At 40.0% G+C, this 26,842-nt stretch overlaps 1 long non-coding RNA gene across 1 annotated transcript; it reads left to right on the top strand.

Moving 5' to 3' along the window:
* The first annotated feature begins 12,222 nt into the window (after positions 1-12,222).
* On the top strand, positions 12,223-18,163 carry LOC118352226 (uncharacterized). Its single transcript, XR_004809020.1, has 2 exons — positions 12,223-12,371; positions 16,646-18,163. It is a non-coding gene; the product is annotated as an uncharacterized LOC118352226 (long non-coding RNA).
* The last annotated feature ends 8,679 nt before the right edge of the window (positions 18,164-26,842 follow it).

Raw genomic sequence — 26,842 nt, 5'->3', positions numbered from 1 at the left:
GAGTTTCCCAGGTGCCTGGCATTGGAACTGCTTGGACCATTTGGCCATGTAAATAGCATATAGACAGGTCTCTTGGAAGAGAGCAACATTTCTTACTTTGAATTGTGTATAGGCTTGAGATATCCTTTGGGATCAGATTACACAGAAAGATCTCCACCCTGAGCATATGGGTCCAACTTCAACTGCTCTCTTCTTGGCCAGAGGAGTCTGTATGGACATTTTTACAATAGCCATATATCTAATGATCACAAATCTTAACATATATGAGTCACTGAGCTAGTTGTCCAAGGAAGCTAATGTTGCCAGGCCTAGTCACTGAAGTATCTCACAGCCAGGATAAGGAAATGCAGTTTAAAAAAAAAAAAAAAAGGAAATGCAGTTTATCATAGACCCAAGTCACAATCTCATACGAGGACTACTTAATGATCAGAAGCACTGGCTCTGGAGCTGGACTGACTGGGTTCAACCTGTGACTTCAATGTCTATTAGTTGTGATCTTGGGATTCTGTTTTCTATTCTTTAAAATAAAAATAATAATCCTACTTATCTCATTGTGTTATTGTGAGAATTGAATACAAATAAAGTGCATAGAACAATGCCTGGCACACAGTAAATCTTCAATAAACATAAGGTATTATTACCAGATTATACATATTATTATATATTTCCAGATCCTTTCTAGAAAGAGAATAATGTCCTCAAACTTGCCTCACATAGTCATCCAAGGAAAACACCACAAATATGGAGTTAATTAAGAAAAGGTTCATGGGAGTATATCATAGAGTCAACCTAGAGTAGCTGGAGTTGGAACACTACTGCACAGAATCTGGTTGGTGACATCTTGCAGAAGCTAAGATCATCAATGTGTTATGGAAAAGCTCAGAACACTACTTAGAGTCCAGTTAGCTCTGACCAACCACATTCTAATGACCTAGGTGCAAATGAGTCAAAAACACATGGACTAGATTTCCTGCCGAATACACATGGGTTTCAAAATTAAGAGGAAGGAGAGCACTTGCCAGAATGCATTTCGTAATAATCACTGTAATAATGAATGGTTCACTGAGCCGGAAACATCAATGGATCATCTGTGATGCTCATTAAACCCACAAGGCAGCAGGTTGAAATACTTAGAAAGAGATCAAAGAGGCTCTGTCCCATTGGTGCTTGAAAGTTGAAATATGAATAGATTTGGGAAGGAAAAATGATACTAACTCTGGTCATGAGTATGGCACTAGGAAGGAGAAAGAGGTTGCTTCTCTGGACCGAATGCAGGATGGCATATTGGGAGACTGAATCCAATACCCAGTTCCTTCTATGGGCAAATTCCTTCACTTCCTCAGGTTTGTTTCCTCATCTGCAAAGTGAAGGTTCTCCATTAAGATGTCCTCTAAAATTCCTTGCCATTCTGAACATCAACAGGCATTTTTCAGCAGAAAATAGGGACATGAATCATCTTGGTGTCTAGTAAGCAAATGCCATGTCTAAATTAGAAACAATAAGTATTTGAACATTTGGAAGAGCAGCATGTTCAAGAAGAGAAAGCTTTCCCGATAATAGGAAAATCTCTGCTTTTGCCAGTTGAATGCTTCACTGGGGAAAGCTGCAAAGCTCACATCCAGACAGCAATGTTTCAACAAGGCAATTTCGGCCCAATCTCCTGCTGCTGCAGTCAACAGAAGTTTTTGCTAATGAGCTTTGACAGGATTAGAAATATTAAAATAAATTAGAGATATGCCAAATGCACGTGTTGACTGAATTGCAAATGTCTGGATGGAAAAAAGCAAAACCGATATTTATCCAAAGCCAACAAGCCTAATCAGAGAACATGCTTCTGGGATAACCACAAGAAGCCTACATTATTATTATTATAATTATTTAACCTTTCTTAACTAAATTTCACAAATTTACCATTAAGATTTGGAGCAATAATCTTTTAGCTTCATCAGTTGCTTGACTGTTCCTGGGATTGCTTGTCTTCACATTTTCTGTGCTAAATCATCATTCATTCTAGATGGAGAGCAGAAGAGTGAGAAGTGTTCTAGATACCTCATTTTTCTCTAGCACTTTCTTGTTTTCATTATAATTTATATTTCTTATAGTCAGATCCACTATAATTTACCATAGATGCTGCTCTATTTGATTGCAAAAGTTCTCCCCTTTATGAAATTTTGAGATGGAGAAGTTGGCATTCTGCAGTTAATTCATCCACAGAAACTCTTAAAAAGATATTTTTCTTGAAAGACAGTCAGGTTAAATGACTCAAAATTAAATAATTTATTTAATGTCTTGTTTATTGTTGGGCATGCTAGCATACCAAACGATTCCACAAAATTTTAATCATGAGTAAAAATGAGTTCTATCATTTGACCTTGTAAAAATGTTTTAATTTTTTAGGCACTTGTTGGCTAGAAAAAGATGTAAAGTTCCTCCTAAAGTTGTCTAGCTAATACATTCCCTCTATGTTCACACTGTCAGCGAATCAATTTACCTATTTAACTGTTTGGAAATTCTTATTGTTCTCATGCATAAAGTTAACAGCTTTTACAATAATTAGTAATTACTGCAATATTACACTCTTGAAATTAGTAAGGATATACATGCTTCAAAGAAATAATAGAATTTCAACATATAAAACACATAAAGAGATTTTTCACTCTGTTACATCAACAATACTTCCCTACATTGAAAAGTGAGTATTCAAATGTTAATAAATTTGACTGACATGCTTTGTTCCCATTGTTGACTTTTGTTACAATGATTAGATATGATAGATGTGATTGGAACTTAACCCGATCACACAATTATTGAGGCTACCCAAGTTCAGAAAGGCCAGAAATGATACTGAAGAAGGATTTGGCTGTTCAGCCTTCCAAGGTGGAGCCCAGTGTCGAAGTTAAGTGGGGGTTCTTGGTCAGAGCCAACCTGCAGTGCGTTTCTGCTGTGTTCCTATGGCAAAGACTTCTTTATAAAGAGAATTCTTTTTTTCCATCAGTTTCTGAGCCTTCATTTCACTCATCAGGGTTATGGTTAGAAATTGACCCTAGAAAAATCGGAGTTTACATTTATTTACATGAAAGAGGACTGAATCTGGGTCTGGAAGGCGGAAACATAGGGTGAGAGAGATCAACTAGGGTTGGAGAGAGAGAGAGAGAGAGAGAGAGAGAGAGACCAGGGATTTTGAGGGGGAAGCAGCTGCTATAAAGATGCAACTCTGAGGCAAGAGAGATGTTTCAAGACGGTGTTTAGGAAATTAAGCTGTGTATTGTGTAGCAGTTTTCCGTTTGCTGCCTCTTCAAAGAAAGTTTCATGAATTTTCTTTCAAGACTTTGATGTGACATTTCTTTTCCTTCTAGATGAATCACATGCTTTTGTTTTTGTTGTTTTTAGAACAAGAAGACTTAGTCTTATTCAAATAGCAAAGAAGAAAGCCAGTCACGCTGTCCTTACAACATTATTCACATTTAAATACCTCTTAATGAGAAACGACAAATGGAAATATGCTTCAAGCAAATTAGAAATGTTCATTTTGACTCAGCAACTCCACTTAGAGTAATCGAAGATAATTAGAAATGTGGACAAAGATCTCTGTGCACAGGTAGTCATTATACCACTATTTTGAGGAGCAAATACCAGCAGAAATCTCCAAAAGGTAAATGGTCCAGTAAATTACATATAATCCCATGATGATATGTTGTATATCTATTACAATGATGTTTACAAAAGCATTTTATTAATTTGGAATAGTTTCATGTATATTTTATGGGTTTTTTAATGCAGAAAATATAATTTTATGACTGTGATGTATTTTTATCAGGATAAAAATATATGTAGGACACAGGTGTTCTGTTTGCATCTTCTTGAATGTTTTCCCTGCTAAAACAGTTTGGGCCAGGCTAATGGAAGAGAACTAGGAGTTTCAAGTGCCCATTTGTCTGTGACTTGTCCTTTGAAAACAATTTCCGCAGGAAAGATCCTGGCCCTGTGTGGGAACAAGCACTTCTTCAGCTCACTTCTATGTGAGTGGTCGAATGGCTTTCTACAAAGGCAAGTTAGGTTAGAACACTCGGTTCTTTTTTTTGTTTTGTTTTTTAAGAGAGACAGAGAACACTAGGGAGGGAGGGAAGGGGCCGAGGGAGAGGGAGCTGAGCAGGGAGCTCTAATGAGGGGCTCAATCCCAGGACCCTGAGATCATGACCTGAGCCAAAGGCAGGCACTTAACCAACTGAACCACCTAGGCCCCCCATAGTTAGGCCACACAGTTCTTTGAAGAGGATTTCAACCCTACCCTCATATTTTACCCCTACTCCCACAGTCACCACCATGGTTGTCATCTGAACTGTCTCTTAAGACCCATGGGTCTGTATCAGTGGTTCATGCCTGGGAACTTGGGTGTACATCATCCCAGACCCTCTCAACTTATGACTTTTGGGGGGCCTGCTAATCTAGGTTTAATAAGCCTTCTTGAGATTCTGATGTAAGTTCACGTTTGAGAACCGCTGGTCCATATTTAACTCCAGGTGCTCATTAGTGGTAGACCTCACTACTACCCAATACGTACCAACCCCTGGATGAACATTTTAAAACTATATTTACAAGATAGTTACAGATAAGAAGTTCATATATTTTCCCTTAAAATCTATGACCTGCCTCTATAGATTGATCAGAGATTGTGCTGATCCCCCCACATGATGGTCTTTATTGAGGGGTGCTACAAGACGTAGACCACAAGCTTCATCATTTGCCCCAATTGGGATGTTGCTGAAGTGGGCTTTCCCTTCTTCACTCTGCTGCCCTCCATCCTCTCTCTCTACTTAAAATGATATATTTTTCCTATATTTACTTGCTTACTGTCTCTTCCACTACAATATAAGATCTTTAACACAAAAACTTATTGACCACTGTATTGGTAGCACCCAGAGCAATATCTGACCTTGAGAAGGTGCTTAATAAGAAGAAAATGAAAAATGAACAAACTGGCATCATTAGTCACATTATACAATGGCCGAGTATTCATAAAATTACTTTTACCTGGTCATAACGTCAATGATAGCAGTATTTCTGTTGATGATTTTATCTGTTTTTAATCTTTTGAACACTAAGAATATTGTAATTGCTCAGGCCCCCTTTTTGGATTTGGTAGCTTACAAACTTAGAGAAAAGTTTGTGAGGTACCAGAGGCAAGGATAAAGGTTTTTGTGGCTTAGAGTTTTTAGTAAATTCCTGATCCCATTTTATGGTCTTACCCTGGTTTTTCCTTCTACTGCTCCTGTTTATTGCTGGTGTCCTATCACTGCATTTTGTGACTAGAGTGTGAGTCCCTAAGCCACACGGTTCTGGTTCAAATCCCAGTCTCACCACGTACTTGTCATGTGACTGGGTAAATTTTATAAACTTTGAATGTCTCAGTTTCCTTATCTGTGAAATAAAGATCATAAAAGTTCCTACTTCACTTGGTAAAGTGATCAGAGTAGTGCCAAGTCCTTAAAAAGGGCTGTCATGGTGATGGTGGTGGTGGTAAAAGAAACCCATAAATAAAGAAAATAAGCCCAAGTCTTTATAGAGCTTACCTCTAGGTGGACGAGTTGTAGAATCATTTTCTTCTTACACTTTCAGTTGTTTTCAAAACGTTAAACAAAAATAAAAACAAAAACAAAAAAACATGTGAGAACAGAAAAGGAAGAAGAGATAAGAAATGGCACTTGGAATCCTAGACTTTTGTAATGAGTTAAAAAAAAAACATGACAAGAGAGTTTATTCCAGTCAAATCCCTAAAGAGAAATATACAAATCTGTTGGAAAATAATCAACCCTCTGCTTTATTGTAAGATATATGGATGGAGCTTCAACCGTGAGACATACAAAGAAAGATGATTCAATCATAAAGATGATGGTGTCGGTTTATTTCCCTCAAGAATTCCCAAAGTTGGAATATGGACATGTAAAAAGATGGTGATGGTTTTATATTCCCTTTGTGTGTCTTCAATCACAACAAATGGTGTTATTTTAGGGTTTTACTCCCATTTCTAAACTTCTATCCATTATTTTTTTATACCTAACCTAGTTTTAAATTAGAAAAAAAATAACATAAGATAATAAGTTTCAAACAATAAAAGGCACTGTTGTCATAAAAGCCACTAATGTGAGGCTCATTTCTAGTGAAGACAGGCCACAGATCATCACTGCTCACCCTTCCAGAGCGCCCCTCTCACCCCGCTCTATGTCCTGGGACACCGGCCTCCATAGACTTTATCCGTTGGACTCCTTTGCCCTCTGGTTTCGGGCTGTTTTGGCCAATGACCATCCCTGGCAAAGGACTGAAGGGCAGAAAGAGAAAGGTGTTGGTACAGTTGCTCCAGGCTCCTTCCCTGCAGGGCCTTGGATTGGTGGTGGCTGCAGTCCTCCACCAAGAGACCACCGCTCTGGCCAGCAGCCCTCTCCTACAGTTACAAGCTCCTTCTGTGTTCCAACAACTTCTGCCTCTCATTTCTTCTCCAGGCTCAGTCTGGAAGGGCTTGCTAGCCCCTAGATAAGGCTAGCCCCTAGCCCCAGCCGCAGCTAGCCCCAGAACATTCCACCATAGCTTGTTGGTTCCCCTTAATTCCCCCTAGATCTTCATTAACTTACCCAGTTCCTAGCCTCCTCGCAGTCAAGTCAAAAAGTAGAGCATGATGGATTGTGTGGCTCCCCTTTTCATAATGGAAGGAAGCCTGTCAGGTAGCAGAAGATATTTTTCTTTACACTGAGCTCTGAGAGCATTTTTCACATGCACCTTTACACCGTTACCTTTTCACATACCCCACTGCTCTCACATAGAAAGAAAGTGATGAGCATCAGGGGTCAAATTAAGAAGTGGTATAAGAGTGGGAAAGACTCAGCACCAAGAGAGAAGGTCACTCGTCTCACCAAGGTGATAATCATGCCAGTGGGGTAACCAACCTGCCGGGAACTTTGTCATGTTCACTATGGGATCTTCTAGAAGTGTGCTTCCAGGCACTTAGAAGATTCCCCATAAATAATTGTTGAATAAAACAATGACTATCTTAAAATCTTTGTAGTATGATATTTAGATTAAAGCTTCTAAATGCCACTTATGCCTTAAGGAGGAAACATGGTTCTCATTGGTGTGATCTGAGGAGCTGTGTCAAACAGTTGCCAGGATCTCATGCCAACTAGTTCTGACTTCACCGGCCTGGGTTTCAGGCAGCGCATTGGGATTTTTTAATCCAGGTGATTCTGACGTGCAGCCCAGATTGAGAACACAGTTGTGCAAAATGTTCTGAAAGTGGGGTCAAGAGCCCTGGATCCAGGCTTCAATCCATTAATGACAAATAGAATTTAACTCTTCTGAGCTTCAGTTATCCCATGTGTAAAACAAAGATAAAAAATACCCACCCGGAATACCTCATAGGCTTATCAATCGTGTGAAAAAGTAAAATTGTGTCTTTAAAAACTCTTTGTAAATTCTAAGACACTCTCTGTAGATATATCACCATCATCATTAACACAGCGTGTGAAATATGTTAACGTATAAATATTTTTAACACATAAACCTGCTCATACTATTGACTATTCTTCCTCGGGTCATGTTTCAAGGTTCCACGAAGTCTGTTTGACATCGAAGACTTTCTTGAGATATTATTACAAGTCCATAAACCATTATCCCCCAAGTTAAACAAAACACGTGATACTCAGCAATACGACTGGTAACTCAAAGCAAAGAGAAAAAACTTTTTCTCCAAAACTTGATGAGCTCCTAAGAAGACACGCCCACACCATGAGTTTCCATGGTCGTTTGGCCACGCATGAGTTCAACCTCAAGCTATGTCATGTTGGAAAGTCCAGCTGTGCCCAGGATGGATGGGCTTGACCCCAGCATCATTCTATTTTCCAACAGGTGTGCATCCCACGTGGTGATCACTATCTGGGGTTCTTAGCATTTTAGAATCTGACCCCCTTCCATTGTTTGTTCACCCCTCAGTGTGTGTGATCATGGGAGATTACATTCCTTTTCCCTCCAGAAAACCTCAGTGGATATGTATAAGAATTTAGTCCGCAAAGTTGGTATTCCATGTTTTACAAGTACAATTCTATTTCAATCTAGTGGCACATTTTGAAACTTTCTTAGGACTGTAGCAATTGAGTAGAATTCGATTGATAATGTTTTTATAAAACTGTAGATGGTCTTACTTTCTGTCTGAAAAATCTGTTTTCCTTATAAAGTGTTTAATGTGTACTAGACTGCATTTAATTTCCATATAATTTTCCAGGATCAGGAGTGGGGAGAGAAAAATGTATAGGTCATTTAAACCTAAACTTGTCTTTAAATTTTCTTAATCATGCAAGTCTCATGTTGGTTTATCACCACACAGTCATTTCCTAGAGCAAAAAAAAAATCTCCCTTATAAGTCTGGATGCTCTGTAGTCAAGTCTGAAGTCCTTAGGAAAATCCCATCTTGTTAATGCCATGATTTTAATTGGACCAAGCACCTTTGGCGTCTCTTCAAGCTTACTCTAGACCCAAATGTCAATTTATGAACTCAGAAACTGCTGAGAAATGCTGAATCGGGATGGTGCCAACTACTAAGGGGCCATAGAATTGTGAGCATGAGGAAGGGGGAAAGATCACTTTGCCTGAAGAATTTGCCTGAAAAGGCACAACTAAATATTATGTAGATAGGAAGCAGAAGAGAATCCTCATAAATTTCAAAAATACAAGCAAATGTGTTTAGAAAGTGAAGAGATCAGATATAAAGCAAGACAGAGTGGAGGAAATTGACACATTTTAAAAATATGCTTTGGAAAGCTTCGATTCCTCGGTAGCATTTATCTCATATGCTCCAATGATCTTACACGTTCGACTTGACAGCTCAACAATTAGATGGCAAATTACATGGTTTTGGCATGTAAGATAAAATTCGTCCTTTTAAAGTATACAAGTCAGGGATCCCTGGGTGGCACAGCGCTTTGGCGCCTGCCTTTGGCCCAGGGCGCGATCCTGGAGACCCAGGATCGAATCCCACATCAGGCTCCCGGTGCATGGAGCCTGCTTCTCCCTCTGCCTATATCTCTGCCTCTCTCTCTCTCTCTCTGTGACTATCATAAATAAATTTTAAAAAATTAAAAAAAAATAAAGTATACAAGTCAGTGGTTTTTAGTATATTCACAGAAGTCTATGACCATCACCATTATCTAATTATAGGAACATTTTCATCATCCCCAAAAGAAACCCAGACCCATTAGCAGTCACTGCCCCTTCCCCCTTTCCCAAACCCTAGCAACCACTAATCTACTTTCCATCCTTACGGATTTGCTGGACTTGGACATTTGATATAAATTAAGTCATATAATATGTCATCTTTTGTGTCAGGCTTCTTTAATTTAGCATCACATTTTCGGGGTTCATCCAAGTTGTAGCATGATTTTGCTATATGTTATCTATATGTTATCTTTTTGTTGCTGTTCCTTTATCTCTGTAAAGCTGCCTTCTTTGTAATTAAACATTTTCTATTATACTGTTTTAATTCCCTTATTGTTTATTTTCCTATATATATATTTTAGTTTTTTAGATTTTTCCTTATTAGTTGTCCTGAAGGTTAAAATTAATATTTTAGCTTTAAAAATAGCCTACTTTGGCTTAGAACCACCCTTTTCATACTACACTCTTTGGAAGGAAGTTCTATGTGCAATCCACACTTAAGGAACAGGGATTTACCCTCTCTCTCCTTGAGAGCAAAATATCCACAAAAATTATTTGGAATTCCTTTACAAAGGAAGTTTATCATTTTCTTCCCACTTATTTATTTATTCAATTATTCACTTATACCAGTATGGACTTGAATATTTATTTTATACTTCGAATTATAACCCAATATTACTTTATTTATATTATTGTTTAAATTATTCTGCTTTGGCTATTCGAAATCTTTCAATTGGCTCTTCTATCTCATTGGCATGCCCTGATCAATGTAGGTGGTGGAGTTTGGGTTTTTGTTTTCAACACTTCCTTTTTCTGGCATTATAAGATATTCTTCTTGTCTCTTTTCTGCTAAGTCCTGGAATTTGCTATGTCTCCAAGGAGCCCTGGCTCCTTCTAGTGGAGAATGATATTAGAAACCAAGATCTGGATGCTAGGGATACTCATTGCTACTGGGGTGTTGTTGCTTCTAGGTCCTCTCAGCTGAGGAAGTGAGAAAATATGTGGTGTATTCTAACCTGTGTATGTACATGTATCTATATTGAGTCAACCTGAGTTCATACAAATATATATCTAACCCATTCCCACATGGTCCATTCTAGCCACCTCCACTTGCTTAGCTGTAAATTCTCTGAACAGTGAAAAATGTGACTTGCACTATTCACCCTCCAATTATTTAAGCGTTCAAATCCAGAATATATATATAGGTACAGGGGCATTAGAATTGTTAACCTGTACCCCCATGGGAAAGGACTTTATTAATCAGAGTCCTGTGATCACGTACAGTTTCTTTTGCCTTTAGTCTTACAAGTCTACCCATTTCCAAAGTTACTTAGCATCTTTTTCCTCTAAACTCTCCCCAGAGGTTGTTTAAGACATTTATAATATAGTTATATTCTCTTATCACAGTCTACATTCCTTTATTGGATCCCCTGACCTCCTAAATCATTTTTAAAATTTGCATACATCGATGTGTGTTAGGACTTTGCTTAGCTTTGAAATCACCAAACTCTCTTCCAAAGTAGCTGTATCTCATCTTTGTTTTCATAGGGTACTTTTGTTGGATGTAGAATTCTTGGTTACATTCTTCATTCCTTCAGCACTTTGAGGATGTCATCTACTGCCTTCTGGCCTCCATGGCTTTTGACAACATTTCAGCTGTTAACTTACTACGGATCCCGTGTGTGTGATGAGCCATTTTTCTCTTTGCTGCTTTACCAGTTTGGCTTTACCAGTTGACTATGATATTTCCAGGTGTGGTTCTCTGACACTTCATACATGCAGTTCATTGAGCTCCTTGGATGTGTAGATTAATGTTTCTGTCAAATGTGGGGCTCCTTTGTCCGTGCTTCCTCCAAATATTCTTTCAGCCCCTTTCCATTTTTCTACTTCTGAAAGAAAGGAAAAAAATCTTCTGAAATTCCCATTACACATATGTCAGTGTACTTGATTGTGACCCACAGTTCACTGAAGCTCTATTTTTGTTGTTGGTGGTTTTTATTCTTTTTTTTCCTTGCTTCTTAAACTGGATTATTTCAATGACTTATTTTCAAGTTTGTGTATTTGCTTTCTGCCAGCTTAAATCTACTGCTAAGCTTCTCCAGTAATTTTTTTTCAATTATTGAACTTTTCAACTTAGAATTTATATTTGGTTCTTCTTAATAATTTTTATCTCTTACTGTAATTCTCTCTAGTGTATTCATTACTTCAGATTTTCCTTTCATTCCTTAGACTTAGTCCCTTTAGTTCTTTGCACATATTTATAATAGTTGACTTAAAAAGTCTTTGTCTAGGAAGTCCAACAGTTGGACTTCCTCAAGGACAGATTCTATTGACTTCCTTTTCTCCTGTGTATGAACCATACTTTCCTGTTTCTTTGCATGTTTTATAGTTTTTAAATACTAGGATATGAAAATTCCCCAAATAAGACTCCTCTCCTCCACTGGGTCTGTTGTTGCTGTTTATTCTTATTGTTGCCACTTGTTTGCTTGGTCACTTTCCTAATTAATTCTCTAAAATCTATATTCTTTTTATTTGTAGCCACTGATGCACCTTCTTGTTCAGCCCAGTGGTCAGCTAATGATTGGACAGAGGTTTCCTTAAATGCCTTAAACCGACGAGTTTTCTGACACTTTTCTGAGGGCTTCTGTATGTATGTTGTGGCATGGTTTCAACACTGTTAACAGTTTAATAGCCTTTACTACTTGTTTATGCAGAGTCACAAAATTAGCCAAAGGCTAGAGATTAAAGCCTTCCGTTTTCCAGGCATGCACATATAAGTGGCCTTTTAGACTCCCAGTCATATGTTGGAGCTTTCCAAAATCCTCTATTGACCTCTCATTCTTTAGATTTTTATTTTGGAAAGTCCCACCTAACATCACTGCCTGCAGTGGTTCTGATGCTAAACAATTACCACTGATTATTTTCAGTAAACATCCTGGGGAAAGGAATTTCCCATTGAGCAAGGTCTTAGTCAAGTTAAGACAAACTCTTTAAATGAGGTCTTCAGACTCAAATCACGAGAAATCTCTGGATGTGAGGCTCTGGGAGGGGGGGCGGGGGCCCTACACACTCATCTGCACTCATCTGCCCTCTTCAAAAGGTACTAAGCTGCTTGTTTTCACAGCTGCTGTGCTGCTGGTCTTCAAGGCTACCATGGAGCTGTGGAGAGGAAGGTAAGACTAGGGATAGTTAAAACTCCACAAAACTTGCTATCCTTATCAAGATTCAGCCTTTCTTCTTTAAGTAAACACTCCTTAGATGTGTTTAATTAATTTTTGATTAATTTCCAGTGTTTTGAAAAAGTTAATTTTGAAATTTTTTGCTATTGATTTTGTTGCTTTTTATTGAGAAGTAGATTTATGGAGGTCTTTATTTTGCCCTTCTGAAAATACTTCTCTCTTCCACTTAATAATCTCTCAAGTATCCTTGATTGAGATAGTCCTGATTTTGTAATATGGCTCTAATACTAGTCAGCCACGTGACCTTGGGCAAGACACTGCCTTCCTAAGTCTTGGTTTCTACTTCAGAAGATTTCTGTGAGGATTATCTTGGCAATCTTATGTAAGAGACCATAGTAGATGCTCAATAAGTGTTTCTTTTTCTTTTCACTTTGCCTGAAATGAAATGATGCTAGCATTCCACTCTAGTAACAGAGCTAATTATAGACCTGTTATCCATTAACTGTGAGCCTGGACAGATCCCTCAACCTCTAGACACCTACGTCAGCTATAAAACAGAGGTGGTGTTTTCCTCTCAAGTCCACTCTAGCTCTCTGTCTCTATGAAAACTTTTGCACTTCCTTTTTCGCCAAATTAATAATGCACACAAGCCAGAGTTGTTTTTTAATTTACCTTAAACACTGACTCTAAACATTTTCAAGTTAAATAGCATGATCTGTTTACATCCACAAAATATGTCATTTACTTACAAATTATTTTGTCAATTTGTTAAATCAGGCAATCGTTTATTCTTAACTTCTGTGGTATTAAATCCAAAAGTATAACAGAGTGTCAAGTATTAATTCTAATTTTTTTGAATTTGAGTTGACTGGCTCTCTAAATTTGTAAGGTATGCTATAAAATGTTCAGAAGTGCAGGACAATCAAATTTTGAAGAAAAAAAAAATGAAGTGAGGGAAAGGCAGAGGGAGAGGGAGACAGAATCTTAGGGCTCCATGCCCAGCACAGAGCCCAATGCAGGACTGGATCTCACAACCCTGAGATCATGACCTGAGCTGAAATCAAGAGTCAGACACTTAACCAACTGAGCCACTCAGGGGCCCTCAAATTTTGAATTTAAAATAAAATATAGGTATTTACATCAAGAGATAAAATACATCTAATATGCATAATATAGTATGGGTGTATATATATAGAATAAATGTATTTTTTCACTCAAGGACTAAAAGCATGTTTAGATTCCATCAAAAATAAAGAGACACAAAACATTAAGCCTTTGTTTCAGTTCACTTGGAACAGCCATCTTCTCCTGCAGAAATTTTTGAGTAATTCCATTTTAAACTCATAGGACCTCCCAGATTTATTCACAATAAATACTCTAATAATGCAACAACAGTATATCTCCCTTCACTCTGAAATCTACTCTAGAAAAACAACGTGGTATCAGACTGTGATTAATAACGTGACCTACTGGCTGTCTTCTGGCATGGCAGCGGGTTCAGTAATCCTCCATCCATTTCTCATGTTTACTTGAAAAGCTTTGTTTTATGTCAATAAATCCCCACTTTTCAGGCAACTGAAAACATTGGGCAAACTTAGGACAAAATGGTTCAAATTTTTATCTGAAACGGTGGATTTTCCCAAATTTTTAATGTAATTGTTTACTTCCGATTATAAAAGTAATATATTTTATGGTTAAAGATTATAAATGTATCCAAAATCAAAATAAGAAAGGAGTCACCTATAATCTGATCATGCAGATATAGCCATTTTTAATACTAGGGTGTATTTATTTTCCACTCACACACACACACACAGAAGCTTCTCTGAGAGAAAACTGTCTGTAAAATTTAAGGGTACATTGGGATTCCATGAAAAGAAACAACAGAAAGAAGAAAGGGGAGTCCTTACCCCCATTGGTAACTCACTCATCACTGCACCTCGTACTATTATTACCTTTGCTCCCTTTCCCGCCTCAGTTTCCCTGCTTCCTCACTTATACTTCTTGGGATGACTTTCCCGAATAACCTGCCTGTACTCTAGTCCTTGCTTCTGGGTCTACTTTTGGGGAAACTCAAATTAGACAGTCTTTTAATGGGATGCCTGGGTGGCTCAGTAGTTGAGCATCTGCCTTCGGCTCAGGGCGAGATCCCACAGTCCCAGGATCGAGTCCTACATCGGGCTCCCTGCATGGAGCCTGCTTCTCCCTCTGCCTGTGTCTCTGCCTCTCTCTCTCTCTGTCTCTCATAAATGAATAAATAAAAAATTTTTTTAAAGGGACAGTCTTTTAAAAATGAAAAACAAAAGCACCATCAGGGAAGGAAAGGAGACAGAGACAGTACCCAGGAAATAGGAGTGAGAAGTACAGAGACCACAGGCATATTCTCACTGGAAAGAGGGACAGCGGGAAAACAGTTGGACACAAGATTTTAACTGGACACCCTCTGCGTGGTTGGTGGCTTAGGCAGGGCACCCTCACCCCTCAAGGTAGAAGAGAACTGACGGGAAGAATTTCAGGAAATCTCCTCAAAGAGAAGTACATGAATACAACAGGCCCCGGGGGACATGAAAAGTTTTCACTTATTCACCCATTCATTCATTCATTCATTCAATATTTATTGATGACCTATTGCATGTCAAGCATTGGAGATCCAGCTAGGAACAAAATAGAAAAGACCCTGTCCCCATAAAACTTCAGTTCTAGAAGGAAGACAGACAACTCACACAACGAAATCTGTAATACGTCAGTCAGGTGACAAGTGCTAAAGAGACTGATGGGAATTGGTTTGCTGTCTCTGTTTTGTTTTGTTTCAAAGTTAAGGGGTATCCTGGGGATTTGCTGATAAGGTGACATTTGGACAGAGACCTGAGTCTGAATCAGGAAGCAAACTATGTATCTTTCTAGAGAAAGGGCAGGAATAGGCATGGTGAGCCTAAGGCCCTGTCCAGGACACAACCCTTCAGCAGGCTAAGGACAAAGTAATCGACTTGATGAGTGTATCGATTTTCTATTTCTATTGCTGAAGTAGCAAACTGCCACAAACGCAGTGGCTTAAACAATATAAATGTCTTATTTGCTCCTTCTGGAGGTCAGAGGTCCGACGTGAGTTTCCCTGAGCTAAGGTCAAAGGGGCAGTGGGGCCACGTTTCCTTCTGGGGGCTTCAGGGGAACATCCCTTTCCTTGCCTTTTAAGTTTCCAGAGGCCACCCGCTTTCCCTCCTCATGACCCTCTTCTTCCAGCTTCAAGGCTGGCAACGCTGCTCCTCTCGGACTCTCCTTACGTCCTCACATCTCTCTCTGACCACAGCTCCAGGAAAGATTCTCTGCTTTTAAGGACTCGTGTGATTAGAAGGGGCCCACCCAGATAACCTAGGATAATCTCAACACGTCCTTAACCTTAATCACATTTGCAAGATCCCTTCTGTAAAGCTCTCATATTCGCAGGTTCTGGAGCTTAGGTTGTGGATACCCGTGGGGGTCATTTCTCTGCCTGTCACAGAGTTTGGAAGCAAGATGTTTGTACCTTCCTTCTTTCTGGAAAACTTTCTACTACAGGAGGGACTCAAGGAAGCTTGATACTCTAAATTTTATGGGAAAACCTCCCTTCTGGGATCCCTGGGAGGCTCAGTTGGTTTAGTGCCTGCCTTTGGCCCAGGGCATGGTCCTGGAGATCCAGGATTGAGTCCCGCATCGGGCTCCCTGCATGGAGCCTGCTCTTCCCTCTGCCTGTGTCTCTGCCTCTCTCTCCTCTCTCTCTCTCTCTGTCTTTCATGAATAAATCAATAAATAAAATCTTAAAAAAAAAAACAAAACCCTCCCTCCCTTGAGAAGGGCTACAACTGGCTGCTCACAGGTCATTGTGACCACAGTTCTGAAGTCATGTCATGTCATTTCATGTCCTCCAATTCATCTGTAATAAGATGGATATTTTAGTTTTTATTTGCTTAACTCTTACGTCAAGATCAACCATAACTCTATGAATAAAAAGACCAACGTCTTTCATTCAATGCATCTAAAACTAAAGGCATTATCTCTCTTTCAGACTGAGTTTTCTTCCCATGGTCTGTATTTTTTTTCCAACAAATTTCCTATCTTCCACATCCGGGGTTATCACTGGATAGCCCATATCCATATCCAGTCAATCACTGTCCTTATAGATTGGGTTCCCTACTCTTCCTCCACAGCCCTGCTCCACCTCTCATTCAGATCTTTAACATCTTTCTCCTGTTTTCTTATGATGGCCCCCTAACTGGTCTCCCTGTTCTCAGAATCAGCACCTCCCTCAACACAGCCAACGCCCTTCCCAAGAATGGCTGCCCAGCAGGATCACGTGACTTCCTTGCTCCAGGACCCAAATGGACTTGAAGCATTCAGTAATGCCTACTGCCTCAAGAATAAAGCCTACTCCTCAGATCGGCATTCGAGGCCCCTCATGACATGGGCTTGGTGTCTGCTCATCTCTCACCACCAACACCTCCCAGTTTATGCTCAATAATTCTGACCTAGTTGTATTTACCTTCACAAGTGCTGCTTTCTTATGCTTGTCCATTCACAGACTGTTCTTTCTTTAATGCCCTAAACAACTCCAACCTCATCCTGCCCAATGTTACCACTTATCGCCCTGAAAAAAAATGAAAGCAAAGCAACTTAAAATCTTTCTGCAATGATACAGGATATATTTAAAAAGAAAATAAACAAAAAATTTAAAAATTTAAAAAAATAAAAAGAAAATAAACAGTGCAGCTGAGCAGTATGCAATTATATGATTTGTATTGATCCTATGCAATTTGTATTATGTTTTTACTTTGTTCAGAACTGATTGTTAATTATAGAATTGTGTCTTCTGTACCATGAAAGAAAAGGAACAAGGACAATAGCTAAAATGGCAGAGGAAGCCAAGCTAGGTCAAGAGCACTGGACCTTTGACAAGGAACACCTTTGTCAAATGTCTCCAGTTTCTCATCCTTGGAGTTTGGCAAATTCCATGGCTTCATGTGTCCCAGGAACATAACCCAGGTATGAAGCTCCACCATGGCTTCAAGCCCAGCTTTGCCTGAGGAGTGCTTAAAATGGGCCAATTCCAGTGCTACCTTGAAAACCTATTGAATCTGATCCTCCAGAAGCAAAATTAGACACCCCCACTTTAAGCCTCCAGAAGTGACTCTAGTGCACAGCCACTGTTGAGGAACTGTGGTCATCGTGTCAAAGTTGTATCACATGTGAACTCACATAGGGATTATTAAGTCTCTCACCAAATCCTAAACTAAGATTTATAAATTCAAAATTCCCAGGCAATGGGGAATAGTAGGGACTGTGGCCAACTGAACACCCATGCCCCGTCGCTGCTCACTGCTTCAGGGAATGCCCATGTGGAAAGTTGTATTGGGTTGAATGTTGGCCCCAAAAATAATAGGACCACATCCTCGTCCCCAGATCCTATGTATGTGACCTCATTTAGAAAAAGAGTCTTTGCTCTTGCAATGAAATTAAAGATCTTGAAATAAGATCATCCTGGATGACCGGTGGGCCTAAACCCAATGACAGGTGTGCTCATTACAGCAAGGCAGAGGAAAACTGGACACAAAGAGGAGAGAGTGTGAGGATAGAAACAGAATGTAGTTATGCAGCCACAAGTCAAGAACGGCCTGGATGCACCAGAAGCTGGAAGAAGCAACGATGGATTGTCCTCTTCAGCCTTCAGACAGAGGATGGCCCTGCCAACACCTTGATTTTGGATTTCTGGCCTCCAGGACTGTGCAAGAATAAATTTCTGTTGTATTAAGCCATCAAGTTTGTGGTGATTTGTTATGGCAGCCACAGGAAACACATACAGAAGTCTATCTAATGTTACTGGGTTTTCCCACTTTCTCAAATAAGTCAGAAATCCAGAATTTTTTCACATGAAATCTTATTTTTAAATGTTGACAGTTTTTGAAATGTTAAAACATTCAACCATCCAAACAAAACACATCTGCAGGCCAATTCCAGCACCAGTTTGCCATCTTTCTGCTAAATATTCACAAAGCCTTCCTAACGTTTAACCATTCATTAGGCAACTCAAACTTCAACACACATCCAAAAATCTGACTTTTATTCTTGAGGGGGCTTATTCTTGAAATAGGTTAAATTACTTTCTGAAATCACTAAGTTGGAAGTAAAACTAATCTTTCTCTTTACATCCATCATTGCTTAACATCGAAAGTGAGAAACATTTCAAATCCTCTGTTTGCCTTAAACTTAGGAATAGGAGCACATTTACTTTTTTTGAACTTGGCATTTGTCTTTCAATCCAAATTTGTGTTTTGCAGAAATGGTTGCTAAATTTGGCCTGTTCATACGTCCACCCTCGTTAGAGTTTAAGCGACTAACACTGGCTTTAAGACCAATGGCTCCAGGACCCCTGGGTGGCTCAGCGGTTGAGCACCTGCCTTCAGCTCAGGGTGTGATCCTGGGGTCCAGGGATCGAGTCCCACCTGGGGCTCCCTGCATGGGGCTTGCTTCTCTCTCTCTGCCTGTGTCTCTGTCTCTTTCTCTCTCCCCTCCTCTCTCTCTCTATCTCTCATCAATAAAAAAAAAAAAAAAGAAAGACCAATGGCCCGGTCAGTGGAGCCTGCCTTAGCTACCTGTTTTCTCAGTATTCCCAGAGGTCTTAAATATATTAGCATCCCCTTACCTGCAGTTTTGCTTTCCACGGTTTCAGTTGATGGTCACCACTGACAAGAGTGTCCAAGAGATGATCCTCCTTGTGACACATTGTCAGAAGGTCAATAGTAGCCTAACAGTACACCACAATGCCTATACCACTCACTTCATCTCATCAGGTAGGTATTATAAAGCATTATATCATCTCACATCATCACAGGAAGAAGAGTGAGTACAGTATACTAAGATATTGTAAAAAATACATATGGTATGAAAAAAACCCCATAATATACATGGTGTTTGGTATTATCCATGGTTTCCTCCATCCACTGGAGGCCTTCGAATGTATTCCCTGCAGATAAGTGAGGGGGTGGGAGGTGTCTATAATTGCTGTTACATTCATTTATCTAAGTAGTTGTAATTTGCCACCCCCCCATTAGCATTTTTAGATTGCAAAATCCTTTTGCCTGGATTCCAGGATAACTTTTAAGAGGAAATAATAACTAAGCTTCCCCATATTTGGGCTAGGACTGGCCAGCAGGAGACCTAAACAGCTGCATGACCTTGGCCAGCTCTCTTCACCTCGCTAGGCCTCAATTTCCTGTAGCTGATCTCTGAATTTCCTTTCAGCTTTAAAAATTATTTTGACAGTGTAATTTAATTATGCAATAAAATCTCAAATCTAGTTCATCTTTCTTCAGACTCACCCAAGGGTAGGGAAGGCAGGCCGCCTGCCTTCATTCCTTCACCAACCAGTCATGGGGTTTCTTTCTACCATGTACCAGACACTCTGCCAAGTGCTGGGGGCACAAACCTGAACACAGCACAGACCCTTCCTCAAAGGTCTTGCAGTCTTTTGGAGGTGGGGAGTGCAGCTAGCTACAAAAAGATCAGCAGCTATGATAGGAGGCGACGAAAGAGGGATGCATGGAGCTCAAGGGAAGCCTAGGGAGCCCGGTGCAACTCACATAGAAAGAGTCAGGGGAGGGTCTCTTGAGGACATGTTGCTTAAACTGAATTTGCAGAGCAAGCAGAGGTCAGAAAGGCAAAGAAGGGAAACATAAAAGAATGCCAACCCATAAAAGAATGAAATTGCCTTGAAAGGGCTTGGGACTCAGGGAGTTGCCAGTAATTATCAGCTGAATGAATAAAATGGGACAAGAACAATAAGAACTGAGTTACATTCTAGTCCATTCCTTCAAGGAATGTGATTTGTTAGATGTTGCTAAATAGATGTGTATCAACGCTCTGACTGCTAAATGAAACCTGGATAATGTCCACCATTGCAATGGCTCACAACAGAGATTTTTGTTTGTCCACATCCCTTTTTATAAAACTTTAAGCTCCTTGGGTGCAGAATAGATTCCCCACCATATCCTGCCTTTTAAACTTTTGTTGCTTCATGATTCTGTCACCCAAATGCTGCAAATATTCACAGCACTCAAACAGGAAGTTAGGGATAAGATAAAGCTTTCAGCCTACTGTAGGAGACCTCAAAATATTGCATTTCTATGTGAAGGATATGCTCCTTCTAATTTGATAAGGGTGAGATTTATGGCAACATAAAGGGATTCCCTGTTCCTGAACATTCAAACATGTAAAACACAAGATCTACAGGTGATGACCTCCCAAGCTCTAAAGTGTTCTTACATGTTATTCCTAAAGCTGATACCTTCAAGGGTCACAGGAATCAGGCGATGAAAGAAAACTGTAAAAATAGTCAGCAGTCAACAGCTCTTCCTAAACTAGTTAAATGGCTCCAGAATTGACCTGTGAGCAGAAACTCTCTGGAACTTCAAAATAAAGGACCTCACCTGACCTTTTGTTTAGAACTAAGGCCTTTTCAGGAAATTCCACAGTAAGAAGTTGTTAGCATTTTGGGAGAAAGAAGGTGGAAAAACGTACGCCATCTCTTTTCCTTAAAAAATAAAACCATAACTAGTTAATGTATGCCCGTCCTCCCAGCATGTTTCTGTAACTGCTTCTAGATTCAATCCAACTATTTTTTATTTTGGGCAAAACCCTGGAGAACTCAACAGGACTTCTTGTGGCACTCCTTTACATTCTGGAAGGCATAGTGCGGAAAGGAGGCACTCACCAACTGGTGAAGGAATGGAAACAACCATCAACTAGTACAGAAAAATTAGTTTGGACACTTAACAAAAAGCCAAAGGTAGAAAACATCCTGGTATGTGGTCTTGCAGCCCCTCTCCTGATCTTTGCACCCACTCCAAAAACCTTTTGCTTTCTCATTGCCCAAGATGGGAATCCATCATGCCAGTAGTCACAGTGATGATCCTTATGTGTCTCGAGAGACTCTCCAATCCTTTTCTTATTCTAAAGATTTGATCTCACTCACTTAGCTCCCCTAGAAGGAGAAAAAAACAAAACAAAACAGAAATAGGGATCATTAGAAATAGATGAAACCAGTTCAGGCATGTTTTGTGGGTGGTGTGATCTCTGATTTAAACTATTTCATATGCAAACCATAAAGACTGGTCAAAAGACAGTATTTTGCAAAACTAAACACTGTTTCTCTTTAATATTCCCTTATCTGCACCAGACTTAACTTGATATGCCTCGGTTCACTTAATTTTGCTTTTATCTGCTTCTCCTGAATGGTCATAATTTTATTTACCTTGACAATCAGTAAGATATGAAAACTTGAAAAAAAAAACTGACACAAATCATACTCTTATTCTTTTGTGGTTTTATAGGTAGATTAGGCTGGAGTTAATTTTCCTTTTCTTAAAAAAAATTCAAAAATATTATCGTTCTGAACCATCATCTTTAGTTTAAGGGAGCTCTTTATTGTTTTCGAACGGAAGTTCAGAGTCTTCTAAATCTAGAAGTTCTTCAATTCTCAGTAAATTGTGATCAAGACAAAGGGTTGAAGTTGTCCTAAATGGAGATCTGATGCCTCCCTCCCATCTGGTCTGGAAGCCACTGGCTTTGGGTCCTGTTTATTGCCTGTAACCTCCTTCAGGGTGTAATAGAATCTCACTTCTCTGGGACCTCCAAATACATATATATATATTTATGTATATATATCTGTATACATATATATATATACAGATGTTCAAAAATGATTTGTTGAATCAATTTAATGGCAAAAAGAACATAAAAATCTCCAAATAAGTTGAGAAGAAAATAATAATAATAATAATAATAATAATAGTAGTAAAAACAACAACAACAACAACATTTATTGAGAGCTGCTAGTCTCAGGCAGTATTCTGAGTATGTGGATCAATTTGTTAATTTTATACAATCACCAATGGAGGTAGATTCTACTTCTATCCCCTGGTTCTCAGATGAGGGAAATGAGCACATATAAGCTGAAAAGTGAATGATCTGGAAATCACACTTCCCAGGCAGTCTGATTCCAGAATCCATGCAATCAACCATTACAGCTACTCATTGCCATGTTTCTGCAGAGCCCACAGATTCTACTAACTTCTGCTATAAAGTGTCACCCAGACTTTGTGGCTCTTTCTTTACAATATTCCAGCCAAGGTTTCATTGCCCCACATTTCAATAGAGATGTCTTGGGAGAGACCTGAGGTTTCAGGATGGTCAGGTGAGACAAACCCTCATCATAGAAATTATCAGGATGGTTAGCCAGGAAAAAAGAATGCTCGGAGGCAATGAAGTTTCCACTCATCAGTATTTTCTCCAGTTGGTGAGGGCCCCCTTTGTGCAAGATGTCCTCCAACATATGGAAGGGTGTCACAAGAAAAGAGGATTAAACCAGTTTCATGTTGGTAAGGACTGATGGTAGAATTATTAAAAGGCTGACTTTTCCCCCAAACACTTCAGTACTTCAAACATAGTGAAAAGTTGAGAGAATAGTAAAATAAACACCTCTATACCTGCTTCCTAGAATCAATAATTAACAGTTTTGTCATATTTGTTTTATCTGGATATATAAACATATTATTTTGTAAAATATTTTAAAGTGAGCTAGAGATATAATACTTCACCCCTATTTCTTAAAATGCATCTCCTGGGTTTGAGTTACATATACCTAAGTTCTTTCCTATCACCTTAACCCAGGGAAGAGAACAAAATATAACTTACTTTTCTAGAAAAAAAAATCTCCTTTATTTTTCTGACATCAGGCTAGTGCCTATTCTCAAAATCTCAGCTATCTGCCTACTCGGACCACCCAGCCATTCTTCCTAGCTTTACTACATAATTATTGACTCTTGAAATTGGAAGATTCCATCAAGGACACCTATGTTAGAGTCTTCTTAGTATTTTTTTTTTTTGAGTCTTCTTAGTATTAAAAAAAAAAAAAAAAAACCTTCCTTCTGCCCCTAACCCACCTCTCCTGTTGCCCCAAAGCTGAATCTACTGTAGTCCTTCAGAAGATCCAGGCCTAGCCTAATGTCTAAACTCTCTTCTTAGAAAGGAAAAGTTGAGTTTTGGGCCCCACTTGGGGCTATAGTTCATTGGCCGGAGCACAGGGTGGGACAGGACTGACCTATGAACCTAGAGTACAATGCTGAGGATGACTGAAGTTCAGGGAAAATGAAACAGCCAGACCATACAAGTGAACAGCCAGACCCAGAAAGACTGGGCTGAGAGCCCAGATCCACCATTAGGTGGTAGGACAGACACTATATTAGCCAGGGTTCTCCAGAGAATCAAAACAAATATGATATAGAGATATATAAGTAAAGAGATTTATTATAAGGTATTGGTTCACACTATTATGGAGGCTGAGAAGTCACCATGGTGTAGATTCCAGTCCAAGTCTGAAGGCTTGAGAACAAGGAGTTCTAAGGGCAGGAGAAATGTTTCAACTTGAAAAGTCAAGCAGAGAGAAAATTCAACCTTCCTTCACCTTTTATTCTACTCAGTGGGTTGGATGAAAACCACCCATATCATACAAGGTCAGCGGCTGTACTCAGCCTATCAATTTAAATGCTAATCTGTTCTGGAAACAACTTCACGGACACACCCAGAAATAGTGTTTAACTAGCTACCTGGCATCCCTTGGCATAATCAAGTTGATACATAAAATTAACAATCACAGAAACTTAGGATCCCATAGATTTAGACAGAAGGGTTGGGGCGGAGCCTAGTAACAGACCGTGAGCTGTTAATAAGGCTCCCCACACTTCAGCTCAGAATCTGAAGGGAGCTAAAGGAATAGAAAGGGGTGGTTAAAATGAAGTCCAAGATGCAAAAAGAGGTACATGAGCTAGTTAAGCAGGAGCTTAATCTTCTAATCCAAAGGATCTAAATTCAAGATTCTCTATCCAGACGAGATCGGGTGCATGGCAACACCCTTTTTGAACTTGGCCATGGCAACTTCTTACAAGACACATCTATTAAGGGAAGCAAAAGCAAAAATGAACTATTGGGACTTCATCAAGATAAAAAGCTTCTGCCCAGCGAAGGAAACAGTCAACAAAACTAAAAGATGACCTACAGGATGGGAGAAGATACTCGCAAATGACATATCAGATAAAGGGCTAGTATCTGAGATTCTATAAAGAACTTATCAAATGAAAAAAAATAAAAAAAATAAAAAGAACTTATCAAATGCAACACCCAAGAAGCAAACAATCCAGTCATGAAATGGGCAGAAGGCATGAACAGACATTTCTCCAAAGAAGACCTACCATGGCCAACAAGCACATGAGAAAATGTTCAACATTACTCCGCATCAGGGAAATATAGATCAAAAACCACAATGAGATACCACCTCACACCAGTGAGAATGGGGAATATTAACAAGACAGGAAACCACAAATGTTGGAGAGGATGTGGAGAAAGGGGAACCCTCTTGCACTGTTGGTGGGAATGTGAACTGGTGCAGCCACTCTGGAAAACTGTGTGAAGGCTCCTCAAAGAGTTAAAAATAGACCTGCCCTACGACCCAGCAATTGCACTGCTGGGGATTTACCCCAAAGGTACAGATGCAATGAAACGCCGGGACACCTGCACCTCGATGTTCATAGAGCAATGTCCGCAACAGCCAAACTGTGGAAGGAGCCACGATGTCCTTCGACAGATGAATGGATAGAGAAGATGTGGTCTATACAGACAATGGAATATTCCTCAGCCATCAGAAAGGACAAGTACCCACCATTTGCTTTGACACGGATGGAACTGGAGGGTATTATGCTGAGTGAAGGAAGTCAATCGGAGAAGGACAAACATCATATGGTCTCACTCATATGGGGAATATAAGAAACAGTGAAAGGGATTATAATAGAAAGGAGGGGAATTGAGCAGGGAAAATTAGAGAGGGAGACAAACCATGAGAGACTCCTGACTCTGGGAAACAAACAAAGGTTGCTGGAGGAGAGGTGGGGGGCGGGGTGTGGTGACTGGGTGACAGGCACTAAGCAGGGCATTTGATGGGATGAGCACTGGGTATTATGCTATATGTTGGCAAACTGAATTTAAAAGAAAAAAAGAAAATGTATATAAGGAAAAAAATATTTTAGAAAAAGATGCTCTATCCAGAGCTCAGCCCACTCTGAGAGTCTCTGCCTCTGTCTCTGTTCCTGACATGAAGACCTGAAGCCCTTTTCCCAGCAAGAGGAAGGGAACAAATGATAACTTTGGGCAGGAGCTATAGGTAGTGAAGGAAGGAACAATGAGATAAAAAAGACAGAGAAGCTATAGTGGAGGAAGGGAAAGGAAGGCATGGGAGAGATTCCAGAAGGGATGTCATGTAGCATAAAAGAAAAATCTAGGATCCAACAAAGCATGGGGAAGGCTGATAGGCCAGCAAAACCAGGCCTAGCTCCCATCCTGCTGTGAACAAGCCAATAACTCCTGAACCTGAAGTCAAGAATTTTTTTTTAATTTTTATTTATTTATTTATGATAGTCACAGAGAGAGAGAGAGAGAGAGAGGCAGAGACACAGGCAGAGGGAGAAGCAGGCTCCATGCGCCGGGAACCCGACATGGGATTCGATCCCGGGTCTCCAGGATCGCGCCCTGGGCCAAAGGCAGGCGCCAAACCGCTGCGCCACCCAAGGATCCCCCTGAAGTCAAGAATTAATGGACCCTTCTCCAGACTGCAGGTGTGGGCTTGATCATTACCAGGAGGGCCACTGTGTCACCAGAGGGCACCACCAGTCTCCTTGTGACAAAGGCCATGGTGCAGAGCTACTCAGAGTTTTAGAGACTATCACAGGAGAAAAACAACTTCCTCCATATTCCCATCCCACCCACCCCCCGCCCCCCACACACAAACAAACAAAAAAAGCCCAGAAATTTGGCTTTTTTTTTTTTCATTTTATTAAAATATATCACTTTCTTTTTGTGTCCTATTTTCAAAAAATGATGACTGGGCAGAGGAAGGTAGAGAGTGAATGCTACTGAGCTTTCCCTTTCTTTCTGGTCTACCCTAGAAGCAAGGAGAGAATATAAGAAGAAACCAGTGGCTAAAGGAGGCCAAGAATGGAGGCTGTCTCTCAAGCTGCATGTCTGGAGACCTCAGCCCAAAGATTGGGGCCCGCCCTCCTGCAACGTACTCGTGGTGACCTCGTGATGTGTCAGCTGGGCCGAATTACGTTGCACAGAATTGCCTTCCCTGTATGTGTCTGATTAGGGCGGGAGGTCATTGGTTCCTGCGCTGGGAAGTCGAGCACAGGCGCTGTTGTATCAAGCACACTGCCCTGTGCTGACACCCTCACTGGCCAGGTATCACCTGGCTCTGCGGCTGCACCCCCTTCCCCTGGGTCCTCCTTCAGCCTTGTCTGCTCCTGGGCCAGGTGAGTGCTCAGCCTTTTGATGAAGGGCACTAGTTTCTCTTCCATCATGAAGGTGGCACCAATGAGAAATGACTTGGGTTC

Source organism: Canis lupus, chromosome 13 (genome assembly GCF_003254725.2).
Source record: "Canis lupus dingo isolate Sandy chromosome 13, ASM325472v2, whole genome shotgun sequence".
NCBI lineage: Eukaryota > Metazoa > Chordata > Mammalia > Carnivora > Canidae > Canis > Canis lupus.
This window is presented reverse-complemented; position numbering and strand designations above follow the sequence as displayed.